General features: G+C 43.9%; 1 long non-coding RNA gene across 1 annotated transcript; it reads right to left on the bottom strand.

Moving 5' to 3' along the window:
• Positions 1-10,737: 10,737 nt before the first annotated feature.
• LOC139066298 (uncharacterized) lies at positions 10,738-11,270 on the bottom strand. The gene is made up of 3 exons (XR_011519230.1): positions 11,147-11,270; positions 10,885-11,069; positions 10,738-10,810 (listed from the first exon to the last, which is right to left on the bottom strand). It is a non-coding gene; the product is annotated as an uncharacterized lncRNA (long non-coding RNA).
• Between the last annotated feature and the right edge of the window lie 609 nt (positions 11,271-11,879).

Here is an 11,879-nt window from a genome sequence, read left to right as displayed (position 1 = left end):
ATTTTTTTCCAGTGAAGCTCACCAAGTTGGTGCAATGGCAAAATAAAGCAGAATAGTTGATTCACTGATTCCTGTTATAAAGATCAGTCTCCATTTGAATGAAAAACTGAACATGAACTTCAAAGTTATAAGAAAGGTAATACAAACTTTATTTCCAAGTAAAACACACACACACACACACACACACACACACACACACACACACACACACACTTATTGCAATTCACACTTTTTACATTTGAATAAGTCAACAAAATGGGTGGCTGTTACGACCTCACCCTGGTCTAGGATCCTGGGAGGCCTAACACAGAAACATGAATATGAACAATAAACGTTCTGACACCAAGTCACAACCAAAGAAGTAATTTTATTAGGAAGAAGCGTCCCTAAGGGAGAAAACCTGGTTAATAAACAAAGGGAGTTTTAATCTAAGCAGCAGAAACAAAACTGAGGACTTTAGTAACTTAAAGAGCACTAGAATGAGAACTAAGACACTCTGGTTCCAAAAAGGACAACCAGGAACAAAGAAGCTTGCCCGGAGGCCTTACCCAAACAGCCCACTGGTGAACTAACTCACCCACACAACCAAAAGCTCAGTCAAGAGCAAGGGAAAAACCAAGTCTTAAAACCTGAAGGTTTTCCCATGCAGGTGGAAACTTAAACCATCCGGGGGCAACTATGAACTCTAAAGTTCTCTAAACACAAGTCTCTCTTTCAATAATCCTCTCCTGTCCTCCTCTCCAGTCCTCTCCTTCAGTCCTCTCCTTCAGTTCTCTCCTCTCTTTCAGTCCATGCAGCAGTGATTTTATCTGCTCCAGCCGGGGGATTGCCTGATGTGAATCAGCTGCGTGAGTGTGGCTGGCCGCTCTCCAGGGTGCTGACCATGGTGCTGAAACGGAGCGGAGTAGAAGCTGGGCGCTGGGGGAACTCAGGGCTTGTAACACCCCCATACCTAAAAAGAAGAAAAAAATGGGGAGTGAAAACAGAACGACACCATTTTTTTCTCTTCATGCGTCTCTTTTTTTTAATTTGTTTATTTATTTATTTATTTTGTTTCAACGGAAGCAGCAAACACCCATACAGAGACTGAGTCCCCGCTATCTGCCTAACCACAAACTAGCTAAAAATCAGTCTGACTCTTCATGTGGATTTGGGCGGGCAGATTAAGCACGGTGCAAAAGACACAAAAAAACATAACCAGCAAAGAGAGAAAACTCACTTTCTGGAGTGCTCCCGAGAAGGTGCGGTGCACCAACACTAACCCATGTGCCACAACACTACTAAAATAACAAACAGATTATTCCCTAAAGAGGAAATAATCTCTTCCCACTACGTTACACAGGGGATCTCAGCCTTCTGAACACTGCTCTGCATTTTCGGGGGTGCTGAATGACCGTGATAAAGAGTCAGCAATGACGTTCTCTGATCCTTTCCGGTGGCGGATGGTGAGGTTGAAGTCCTGAAGGAACAGAGCCCATCTCATCAGATGGTGGTTTTTGTTGTACATCCTGGATAAAAACTCTAGAGGATTATGGCCCGTGTAGACTAACAGTTCATGTCCATTGCACACATACACCTTGAAGTTTTGGAGGGCTAAAATCAAAGCCAGGGCCTCCTTTTCAATGGTAGAGTAGTTAAGTTAACACGGGGTGAACCTCTTTGGATAATAGGCCACCGGGTGACATATCTCTGAATCATCTTCCTGCAGAAGGAACGGCTCCCATCCCAATGTCACTAGCATCCACCTCCATCTGGAAGATTTTGGAGATGTCTGGAGCCAGGAGAACTGGGGCAGAGCTTAATGAACGCTTGCAGCCGTCATAAGACGCTTGTGCAGCAGCAGTCCATACAAATGGAACCAAGAGGTTAGAGGAGCCACCACAACAGCAAAGTTTTTACAAAAACACAGATAATAACTGGTCATTCCCACAAAACGGTGGAGTTCTCGCCAGGTTAACGGTTTGGGAAAATCTAAAATGGCATGTACTTTATCGGAGAGCAGCCTGACATGCCCTTGACCCACTTCTTTACCTAAATAGGTAACCGTGGCCCTGACAAACTCGCTTTTTGCGAGGTTCACAGTTAATCTGGCACGTTCCAGACGAATGAAAAGACTTTCCAAAGCAAACAGGTGGTCAGCCCAGGAGGAAGTGTGGATAACAATGTCGTCCACATAAGTACGGTAGTAAGGAAGATCTGACGTCACTAGATTCATTAAGCGCTGGAAAGTAGCGGGGGCGTTCCGCATACCAAAAGGCATAACTGTATATTGCATTAAACAGTCTGGCGTCACGAAAGCTGAGATTTCCGAGGCAGCCAGTGTCAACGGAACTTGCCAGTAACCTTTAAGCAGATCTAATTTGGTGACAAATCTGGATTTTCCCACACTGTCAATACAGTCTTCGATTCTGGGTAAAGGGAAAGCATCAGGAACAGTAATGGCATTCACCTTTCTATAATCCGTAATAAATCGGGCAGAACCGTGAGGTTTTTGTTCGATGAGGCAGGGGGAACTCCACGGGCTATAGCTGGGTATAGCCAAATCATGTTCCAACAAGTAGTCGGTCTCTTGTTTTAACAGCTCTTTTTTAAGTGGATTAGTCCTATAAGGATGTTGCTTGATTGGTTTTGTATCTGTAACTCTCACGTCATGTTGTACGAGCGTGGTTTGCGAAGGGACATCTTTAAATAAACACGAGTGTTTGTGGATGAGCGTTGTTAACTCACGTCTCTGGTCCTCTGGTAGATGAGCTAATTTGTCATCCAGGTGTGACAGGATTTGCGAGTTTTGCAGCCTGGGACTTATGTTAGTGGCTGATCGGGGTTGGACAACCTCATCTAGAACCGGGGTGACGGCAGTGGCTGCGCACACCGCGGCCTCACCGGGTGGTCGTGTAGAAGTCTGTGGAGACAGATATCCTTTCAACATGTTTACATTACAGACACTGTTTTTCCTGCGGTGGTCAGGGGTGTTCAAGACGTAGGAAGTGTCTCTCAGTTTCTTTTCCACGACGTAAGGTCCTTCAAATTTTGCGGACAGACCATGGGTCGTAGCCGGGTTTAACACAAGGGCTGAATCTCCAGGAGAAAAAATGGGTTTCACAGCATGACGGTTGAACTCAAACTTCATTTTGTCTTGCGCACCTTTTAAACGATCACGGGCTAGGGCATTAGCCTCTCAGCCTGGTTCTCAAAGCACAAACAAAACGAGCTGTACTTTGTTTCTGAGGAGAGGGAGGCTCCACGAATTGCTCTTTTAAGGCCTTCAGAGGTCCCCAGGGAGTGTGCCCAAAAACTAGCTGTACAGGACTATATCCCAAAGAATCCTGGCTTGCTTCCCGGGCAGCGAACACAAGAAATGGGACGCCCTCATCCCACTGGTTTCCCGAAGAACAACAATATCTTTAACATGGTTTTAAAAGTTTGGTGCCATCTCTCGAGGGCACCCTGACTCTCCGTATGGTAGGGGGAGGAGATGACATGTTTAATCCCTAAGGTCTGGGTCACATCTTTAAAAAGTTCTGATTTAAAATTTGAACCTTGGTCAGTCTGAATGACTTTTGGTAACCCCACAAATGAGAAGAAATTCACCAGAGCTTTCGTAACCGCCTTTGCAGTGATGGATAAAAGTGGGATGGCTTCAGGGAAACGGGTGGGAGTACTCATTATAGTGAGTAAAAACCGTTTTCCCGATTTGCTCCAGGGCAGAGGGCCCACACAGTCCATAACAACATGGTCAAACGGATCTCCTATGATAGGAATTGGTTTGAGAGGGGACAGAGCCAGGGTCTGATTTGGTTTTCCCACTACTTGTCAGAGATGACAGCTGTTACAGAACCGTACCACATTCTTTTTAAGTCCTGGCCAGAAAAAATGCTCTACGATGAGCTGGTAGGTCTAATTCCTAAATGACCAGACCATGGGCTTTCATGCGCCTAAGACAGGATGTGAGTTCTGTATTTTGTCGGGACCACAATCTCTTACCAACCCCAAGGGGCGTTTTTAGCTGCTGGGTTACACCAGGTTCTCAGTAACACATCATTCTCGATAGCGTAACCTGTAGTTCCGTTTATTTTTTTTCCAACATTCTCAAAACAGAGGGTCAGAGAGTCATCAGACCGTTGCTCCGCCTCCAAAGAAGCAGGACTTAAGGGGAAAATGTTTGACACATCTTTATTATCTTTATTCGTGACAGGAAGAGTAGAAGAGGGTGATTCAACGGGACTAGAAACGTCACTCTGAGAATCAAACTGGAGATATCCAAAACCTCATGTGTTGTCTTAGCTTGAGATCGTGTACACACACAAGCGGGGAGCACTCCTGCGAGAGCCTCCTCACATTCTCCAGATGAGATGCTCTCATTATTCACCACTGGGGGAGGAATGACTGCACCGGCCAAGTCATTCCCTAAAAGAAGAGCTACAGCTTCCACTGGCAAGGAAGGGCAGACTGCTACTTCACATGACCCAGTAAAAAGTCCACTCCGTAAGTAAATCCTGTGGAGGGAGCGAGAAACAGGCACAGCATTTACTCCAGCCAACAACACAGAAGAGCCGGTACAGCTCAGTTCGTCAAACGGCAACACCTTTTGCAAAATCAAAGTCTGAGAAGCCCCAGTATGTCTTAAAATCTTTACAGGGGTCAGCGTGGCACAGCTTTCTGTAAGAGATACTTGTTCTTCTGACATAAAAGGACCGAAACCAAGATTATTGTCTCTAGACTTGGAGACAAAACCCACGGGCTGCGTAGCAGACCGTCTTTTTTTCATTCCTCCGCTTGAGGATTACACAATCTCTCGTGACATGCCCTACCAGGTGGCAGTAATAACAGCGAGGTTTTTGAGGACGAGGAGGAGAAGGAGGAGTTTTAAAAGGTTTAACTGACGCAGGGCAAGCATATTCGCCCCGATGATCATTACCACCAACTCGGTGCGTTAACACAAACTCATCCGCCAGGTGGGCGGCTGAGTAGAGAGAGGAGACTTTTTGCTCATTTAAATATATGGCTAGCCTCTCTGGCAAACGTTTCTTAAATTTTTCCATGAGAATTGGCTCTTTCTGTCCTGTGCAGAACTCAGAAGAGCCGTGAAGACGCCAACACAGTAAAATATATTTTAAAAATCTTTTATTTTAAGCAGAGTTACCGGGAGGGGGAGGCTGGAGACGGAGTCGGTAGGCAGGCTAAGGTCAAAATGGCAGGCAGAATACAAGGCAGGGGTCAGGCAAAGAACGAGGTCCGGAGGCAGAGATCAGGCAGGGTGAAACGCTGGAGAAATCACTGGTAGGGCTGTAAAAATCTGGCAGAGACTGGATAGGTGGATGGTTCTTTTATAGCAAGGGAAGCAGGTGTGAGAGATGAGCTGAGGACAGGAACAGGTGAGAAGAATGGAGTTGATTGTGGTTGCCAGGGAAATGGGGCTTGTCAGGAGCCTGGTGAAGGGAACAGGTGAGCTGAATGAAGGTGAAATGAGGGTGAAGGATGGGAGTCATGACACTTTCAGATCCTGTAAAAATCTGACCTTGGAAGCAAGGATCCATTTTTCAAACATTAAAGCTTTCTCCCTAGAAAACTCAACGTAAGTTTGAGTGGAGGGTTTTACGTTCTGTGACCGAAACATCTGACGGTAGGCTTCAGGAACCAACTCATAAGCAACAAGAACAGCATATTTTACTTTATCATAATCCATGCAGTCAGACAGAGAAGAAGAAGAGGAAGAAAATATCATTTCTATAGCGCCTCTCAAGATAAAAATCTAAGCGATTACCTCTTGAGCCTTTCCGGTTAACTTACACTGCAGGATAGTGGACCACACCTCCCGAGGCCAGTCCAGAGCAGCAGCAAGATGCTCATATGTAGCAAAGTAGCTGTCAACCTCATTCTCCCAGAAAGTCGGCACCAGAACAATGCACTTGCTGACATCGCACTCTTTACTCAGTTTGTCCCTCGATCTCTCGGGCTCCGAGTCTGTAGGAGAACCACCTCCTTTCGCTTGGTAATCCAACTCCATGCATTTCAGCTTAAGCTTTGTTTTGCTGCAATCGGGCTGTCTCCTCGGCCTGTCGGGCCTTTTCCTCGGCCGCATATTTCATGCGGGCCAGCCTGAGACGAAGACGGGCATTCTCCATACCAGCAGCAGAGGAAGAGGAGGAAAAACTCCCTCCTGTGAGCGGCGTCTGCGGCAGAGGAGTGTCCTGTTCATCTGGGACGGAAGGGCGCTCGGGTGCCACAACCGCAGTAGAAGAAGCAGCAGCATCCCCAGACATTTCACCCCCAGAATCCTCAAAGTCCTGTTTCAGGGGCAAATTAGAAGTGTCACTCAAAGCAGGCTGCAACAAAGCTTCCTTTTGCAACGCGGCCATCACAGAATCCTTTAGGTCCTTTTTCAGCAAAGTTTGGATGCCTTGGAGACCAAGGTGTACAGCTATCTCAACCAGTTCGCTCTTTCTGCAGCTCTCGATCCGGTCCCGAGAAGGGGCAGCCAGAAACTCCTTTAAATTGAACATACTCATGTTACCACAAAAATCAGAAACAAAAGCACGGGTTCTCAGAGTGACACAACTAATCAAGGTAGATTAGCCTAATTAAAACAAAATAATCCCGGACGAGCCCCCAATATGTTACAACCTCAACCTGGTCTAGGATCCTGGGAGGGCTAACACAGAAACATGAATGTGAACAATAAACGTTCTGACACCAAGTCACAACCAAAGAAGTAATTTTATTAACAAAAAGCGTCCCTAAGGGAGAAAACCTGGTTAATAAACAAAGGGAGTTTTAATCTAAGCAGCAGAAACAAAACTGAGTACTTTAGTAACTTAAAGAGCACTAGAATGAGAACTAAGACTCTCTGGTTCCAAAAAGGAAAACCAGGAACAAAGAAGCTTGCCAGGAGGCCTTACCCAAACAGTCCACTGGTGACCTAACTCACCCACACAACCAAAAGCTCAGTCAAGAGCAAGGGGAAAACCAAGTCTCAAAACCTGAAGGTTTTCCCATGCAGGTGGAAACTTAAACCATCCGGGGGCAACTATGAACTCTAAAGATCTCAAAATACAAGTCTCTCTTTCAATAATCATCTCCTGTCCTCCTCTCCTTCAGTCCTCTCCTTCAGTCCTCTCTTTCAGTCCGTGTGTAACAGGCGTGTAAAACAAGAGAAGCAATTTTATATTCCATCCAAAATCAGTTGTTCCTTTCTGTGTGTATTTATCTTCTTGATATACAGATTGTATTTTGTTTTGGCGGGGAAGCTTTTATTTTCTTAACCCACTGGATGTCATTTCCGTGTTGGCGCTCCTTTCCCTCAGTTCGCGCTTAGCTGCGCTTGGGAGAGGTGAGTGAGTTGAGTTGTGTCACATTTGAATGTGTTAATGTTAAAGAAAACACTTTCAACTTGCATTAATTAACTCTACAGCCTGTTTAATGTTTTTATCCATCCATTTAGGGGTTTTTGGGCGTTTTATTTTTTTAATCAGTGCAGTGGCTGTAAGTTCATGTAACCTTTATCAGTCTCCTGCGCCATTGTGGTTTCTTTTTGTTCTTTATTGAAGGTGTTTGTGAGGAGACCTGTGTTACCGAAGTGCTGCACTGAAAGTATTCTTGTTTTAAACAGGTATGTAAGAGAGTTTTGCATTGGTTGGCTGTAAAATATACTGTATCCACGGTTGTTAATATTTTAGTGCCAAAGTTTTGATGGTAGTTTGTTCTATGAATTATACACAAAAATAAGTTATCAGGCAGATTTTTTGTTTGGTTTATGTGCTGTATTTTATTTTAAGATTCTCCAATAAAATAGCGATTTGATTTTATTGAGAATTGTAAGCAGTTCGCGCTTAGCTGCGCTTGGGAGAGGTGTTTGTGAGGAGACCTGTGTTACCGAAGTGCTGCACTGAAAGTATTCTTGTTTTAAACAGGTATGTAAGAGAGTTTTGCATTGGTTGGCTGTAAAATATATTGTATCCACGGTTGTTAATATTTTAGTGCCAAAGTTTTGATGGTAGTTTGTTCTATGAATTATACACAAAAATAAGTTATCAGGCAGATTTTTTGTTTGGTTTATGTGCTGTATTTTATTTTAAGATTCTCCAATAAAATAGCGATTTGATTTTATTGAGAATTGTAAGCAGTTCGCGCTTAGCTGCGCTTGGGAGAGGTGTTTGTGAGGAGACCTGTGTTACCGAAGTGCTGCACTGAAAGTATTCTTGTTTTAAACAGAATAAACCTGCCTGATTGGCTGCAAACCTGTGGTGGTTCTTGTCTGCTGGCCCCTTGGTTCACGACACACACAACGCAGAATACAAAGAGACAAAGGAGGGGTCGGCTACAGTGGTGCCGTGACCCGGATTCTTCACTGCTCCGAACAGGTCCATCACGGTTCGTGAGGAGTGGGTCAACGTCAGCTGATCACTGGAGGTTGCTTGTTACACTTGTGTACCCGTAGCGACCGAAATATTCTATCAGGTGACTGTGAAGTATTTAACTAAAAGGGTTTCAAGGAATACCAAAGTAGGGAAGGAATTCGGTCTATTGTATTTTTGGTTTTGTGTTAAGAGTCCTAACACGGGGAAAAAAATATATGTACATATATATCTGTGAAAATGACCTATCTTAAAAGCAAAGCTGATGATGCCACAGGTCTGTTGAGTGGTTTGAACGTTCCTGTGGGAAGAGGGAGAATGATTGAAGGTTTGCATTTCACTCCAGTAAGAAATACTACTGTTGCAGGCTCTCCAGCTTTTTGTTCTACACGAATAGTTGAAGACGCGGCTACTAGTTATGGGCAAAACAGTGGGGTTTCTCATAGTTCACCTAGTGTTGATCCACCATTAAATGACCTGATCACAAGTATTGCACAGCAAGTTGGTCAGTCCATAATGGACCAGTTGAAAGGTGGATGTGGAGAAAGAGGAACCATGGGTCTGCAACCCCGAGACAATGTGGACCAAACGTCAGGTGAACCCACTTACCTCAATTTGACTGGAGCAAAGTTAGTGATACAGCCGGATGTCAAAGAACCCCCTTTGTTCAGGGGAGATGGATCGGACAAGTACACCATCCATGAGTGGGAAGACATGATGAATGCATATTTCAGAAAGCGAGACACACCTGTTCATGAACAATATACTGAGATTGTTTCTAAATTGATGGTCAGAGCTAAGGACATTGTGAGGATCACACTGAGAAATAGTCCTTCACTTAAGCCTCAAGAGAAGCCAGATGTTATCTACAGCATCCTCCGGCAACATTTTAGCGATGTGCCTTACTCATGCATGCCCATGGCTGACTTCTACAATACCGTGCCAGTAGTGGGAGAAACACCACTAGATTACTGGGTACGACTGAATAAGGCAGTTGATGTGGCAGAAGAAGCCTTGAAGCGTTTAGGACGGCACATAGACAACTCTTGCCAAGAAGCAGCTATGATGTTTGTTAAACATTGCCCAGACAGCTACATTGCAAAAACAGATAATGTTTCTGCAATACAAATGTTACACATTTAGACACAGTTGTAAAAACATTACTGTCAAAAGATTCTATGTCTGAAAACGATTAGAAGTATTCACAAAGTCAGCATGTATATTAATATGTTAGTACAAAGGAAGATTCCAACATAACTCATGACAGGCAGACTCTTACCGGCATTTCAACGGGAAGTTCACATGGGAACCTTGCCTCTCTTCCATACCTTAGGTAGAATGATGAGAATTTTGCTGTGGTGTGCATTTTGGACCTCAGTGAAAACAAAGTGGCATCTAGATACAGATCCCAATCATCCTGCCTTTCATTAACAACTTTTCTGAGGGCCCTAGAAAAGAGTTTCATGCTTCAATAAGAAATAATTGAATTTTCAATACATCTTTGAAATATTTATTCTCATTTTATAGAGTCACAAAGCCATAGATGAATGAATACATGCAAATTATTTTAACTCAGTGAAGTCTGAGACCAAACTTTACAAAGTACAAATACAGGACATGTTAAGCTGTGGCAGGGTGGCGAAACGAGGGCCCGGGCGGGATTCGATCCCCAGACTCCCGGGTGAGAGTCATGCATGCTAACCAGTCAGCCAAACAGATCTCCCTTTGGCTGACTGGTTAGCATGCATGACTCACGCATGACTCTCACCCGGGAGTCTGGGAATCGAATCCCGCCCGGGCCCTCATTTCTCAACCTTGCTTCAAAGCAATTGTCAAAAGAAGTTAAAACAAGACACTGCTGTAATTGTTTTCTCACCGTTTAATGTTGTCATTTGTTTTTTCATCCAATCCATTAGTCTGCGGGTGATATGCTGCTGTCACACTCCTCTCAATTGAAAGGAGCTCACATAGTTTGCTGTTGATCTAAAAGAACAATGAGGCACATTATAATTGGTTATTTTACAGATTTGACTTTTAGGCCAAATAAAAATTTATATTAAACATAACTTACTTGATTCACAAACTCTCGCCCTTGGTCTGTAAGTATGCGCAGAGGACAGCCATGCCGATAAAAAATCTTGCATACATTTTGGGAGACTTCCTCTGCAGACTTGGTTTTCAGAGGGAAAGCCTCCACCCACTTTGAAAAACAATCTGTGGCTGTCAATATGTACTTGTAGCCAGAAGGGGTCTGGGGAAGCGGACCTGTCAGATCCATTCCGACCAGCTCCCACACACCAGACACCTGTTGGTGATAGATTAAATGTTTATAAACAGAAGTAACATAGAGGTAATAAACTAACAGAATTACAATGGACAGTCACCTTGATGCAATCCAGTGTTTCGACTACCTTCAGTGGAGGTCCAATTCTTTGGCAATGGTCACATTCAGACAGCTAGAAAATGTATTTTGTTTTATGAAATTTATAAATATTGTGTAATAGAGATTGCTAACAATGAGGTAACGTACCCATTTCTCAATGTCTGCAGTCATACCATGCCAATAAAATTTAGAACACAATGATTTGCGAGTTTTCACAATGCCACTGTGTCCTCCCATTTTTGAATTATGGATTTCCCTAAAGTTGGTTCAAGCCTTCTCTTTTGATTTAATGGCTTTTCACCTAGGCAAGGGTCCAAAGAATAGACCCCCAGCTTTATTGAAAGAATTTACATATTAGTCATATGGCGTATTATCAGAAAATGTGGTGTATGCTTAAATCTTAACGTACCATGAATGCTGAATTTAGAGGCATATTTCCTTAGGGTTTGCCTTTGTCCTTTGGTGTAGTGCAGCGGATAGGAACCCTTGGTAAGGAGATTAAATATCTCATCCCATCTGCTTTCCATTTTACTGTAAAAAATGCAAACAAGGAAGCAATTTGATAATTAAAACTTCTGATTAAAAAAAATAATTATACAGTCAATTATGTTCATATGTTATGGGCTTTGAGTAATTGTTTTCTCTGTTACCGGGGACTTCACACAACTTTGGGTCCTTGGAGGAGAAGAGGAGAGCAGAGGAGAGAGTGGGGGCGTGAGCTCCTGCTGCAACGAGGTGCAGGGTTGCCGGGACAACGGGGGAGGATCCCCGCAACAAGGACAGACAGCGGCAATATCGAGGGGAGGAATCTCCAGGACGCAGATCAGGGATCACACCTGCAGCAAATGAACTGATTGCTCGCCTCACCTCTTCAAACAGGATTTAAGCAGTTCATTGACGCTCCGACGAGGAGCGACTCTTTAACCTTGAGCTCGTCTCCGCAGCTGCTTCAATGTGCACATTTACTGGTTGGCAAATTCACTAAGTGTGATAAGTAATAAAAAGAGAGTATAACTCTCAAGTATTTTGCTTACGTCATTTCTATTGGTCCTAGAAGACGTTTAGACAGACGTGTGTGCACTTAAGAAAGTTAAAAGAAGCTACTGCTCATCTGTACTCCGTTTTGGTACATTTGTTTTTGT

This window comes from Nothobranchius furzeri, chromosome 2, assembly GCF_043380555.1.
Source record: "Nothobranchius furzeri strain GRZ-AD chromosome 2, NfurGRZ-RIMD1, whole genome shotgun sequence".
Classification (NCBI taxonomy): Eukaryota; Metazoa; Chordata; class Actinopteri; order Cyprinodontiformes; family Nothobranchiidae; genus Nothobranchius; species Nothobranchius furzeri.
This window is presented reverse-complemented; position numbering and strand designations above follow the sequence as displayed.